Below are 2,722 nucleotides of genomic sequence, written 5' to 3' on the forward strand. Positions count from 1 at the left end.
GGATAGATGGATGAAGGATGGATGATGGATGGATGAAGGATGGATGGATGGATGAAGGATGGATGGATGAAGGATGGATGGATGATGGATGGATGGATGAAGGATGGATGATGGATGGATGAAGGATGGATGGATGGATGAAGGATGGATGGATGAAGGATGGATGGATGGATGAAGGATAGATGGATGAAGGATGGATGATGGATGGATGAAGGATGGATGGATGGATGAAGGATGGATGGATGAAGGATGGATGGATGGATGGATGAAGGATGGATGAAGGATGGATGGATGAATGATGGATGGATTAAGGATTGATGGATGAAGGATGGATGATGGATGGATGAAGGATGGATAAAAGATGGATGGATGAAGGATGGATGATGGATGGATGGATAAAAGATGGATGGATGAAGGATGGATGGATGGATGGATGGATAAAAGATGGATGGATGAAGGATGGATGAAGGATGGATGAATATATTAGTCTTCCCTCCTCCATCAGTGTTTATTCTGGGCTGAGAGGCTTTTATTCTGAAAGGTGTAATTAGTGCTACTTTCTGCCCACAGAGTGTCAGAAGCTGAAAAAGCTGCAGGAATCACAGAAACAGATTTTCACCTTCAGACTGAAGCTTAAAGGTTTATTTCTGATCAAAACTCAATGATTCACAGAAACAGACCATTTTAAATCTGTTGTTTGGTCAGTTTGTAAAATTATTTTAATTTAAAAACTATAAAAACTGCAGATATTTGGTTTGTTTTTCACTAAACTAACATTTAATCAGATTCATCAAGTGAATCAAAAGAGAAAAATGTTAAATTAATAAAAACATGATTTTACATTGAAACATTAAAAGTTAAAATGTTTTCTTTTTCAACACAAAGCTCAGATTAAAGCTGCAAAGTTTAGAACAGCCGAAGGTTTCCTGTGAAAATGTCCAAACAGCTAAAAGGAGTTTTTCACTTGTTTACGTTTCTTTTGATCGCAGTAATTTGTGTTAATGAAAGCTGCGTCTGATGAAGGAGGCGTCAGACTTCAGGTCGAGCAGGTCGACAGGAAGCTGCTCAGGATTTCAGCTCATTGTTTCAAACAGCTTTTAAAGCTTTTCAGCTGCAGACGCAGGTTTTCTGTTTGCATCAGGAGCTGCAGCTCCTTTATCAAGCAAAGTGACTCTGAAGGACAGCTGAGGGCGTGCATGTGAGGGTGTGCACGTGTTCTGTGTGTGTGTATGTGTGTGTGTGTGTGTGTGTGTGTGTGTGTGTGTGTGTGTGTGTGTGTGTGTGTGTGCGCGCACCGTTACTCAACAAACAGAAAAATGTCCCGATGAGAGAAATTTCTTGTTTGACTTCATGTTTCTCAGAGACGGAGAGATGTGTCTGAAAAAGATCAAAGAGATTAAATGAAGGAAACAAGGAAGGAAACAAATGGGGTGGGGGTGAAGGAAGGAAACAAACAAGGAAGGAAACAAGGAAGCAAACAAGGAAGGAAACAAGGAAGGAAACAAGGAAGGAAGGATTGGAGGAAAGGTCTAAGGAAGAAAGAAAAAACTGAAGCTGAAGAAAAAAAGTGAAAAAATCGGTTATTTTACAGAAACTCAGCTTGAAGCTAAATTAAATTGAGCTGCAAAAGCTAAAAAGCAGAACACTAGCTAAATGTAGCTAATCTCTAAAAGTAGAAAAAGTTTAGCTGGAAGCTAAAAAATGAAAACACTGAATAAAAAAATTCAATAATAGCAAAAGATATATGTAGCTAAAATTTTAAAAACTACCTAAAAGTTAAAAGAAGCAAAAGGCTAGCTAAAAAGGCCAAAAAATGCTAAAGGCTAAAGATAGTAAAAGGCTAGCTAGATGCTAAAAACCAGTTCCAAATTATTTTATAAATAAATTAAAATTGACCTAAAAGCTATATGTAGCTGAATGTTAGCTAAAATTCTGTACCTAAAAGTTGAAAGTAGCAAAAGGCTAGATAAAGGCTAAAAATAGTCAAAGGCTGAATTAAAGTAACAAAAACTGGCTTAAAGCTAAAAGAAGCTGAATGGTAGCTAAAATGTGAAAACTCTATAATAAAGCTAAAAGTAGCAAAAGACTATCTAAAAGCTAAAAATAGTCAAAGGCTAGGATAAAAGCAACAAAGAGTAGCTAAAAGCTTTATGTAGCATAGTGGTAGCAAACATTAGCTCAAAGGTAAAAGTAGCAAAGACTAGCCAAAAGCTAAAGAGCTAAAAGTGAGAGCAGCTGGAACAGTTTTAGTGTTTTTTGAAGGAGCTAAAGAGAGTCGACGTGTTTCAGCTTCAGCTGTGTGTCTGAGCTCAGAGGGATGGTACCGTAGGCTCGGTTCTGACAGGACCCAGTCAGAGAAACAAAAAGCTCGACGTGCACGTGAGGACAGGCGTGCACGTGAAGGCCGCTGTGCACGACCTTCTGCTTAATGAGCTGCAGGTACGTTCAGATAAAGAGCTTTAAGAGGCAGCAGGTGGAGCTTTTATCTTCATCAGTGATGAAGACGAGCTGCAGGACTTTAATTACAAAAACTTCACCTTTCAGTTGTTTGTTTTTATATTTTATCCTCTGAATAAACTTTAAAATAAATACTGAGAGGGCCACCACAGAAACAATATCAAAGATTAATAACTGATCAATGATTAATAACTGATCAATAATCATTAATAACTGATCAATAATCATTAATAACTGATCAATAATCATTAATAACTGATCAATA

Source organism: Austrofundulus limnaeus, unplaced genomic scaffold, assembly GCF_001266775.1.
Source record: "Austrofundulus limnaeus strain Quisiro unplaced genomic scaffold, Austrofundulus_limnaeus-1.0 Scaffold343, whole genome shotgun sequence".
In the NCBI taxonomy this organism is placed as follows: domain Eukaryota; kingdom Metazoa; phylum Chordata; class Actinopteri; order Cyprinodontiformes; family Rivulidae; genus Austrofundulus; species Austrofundulus limnaeus.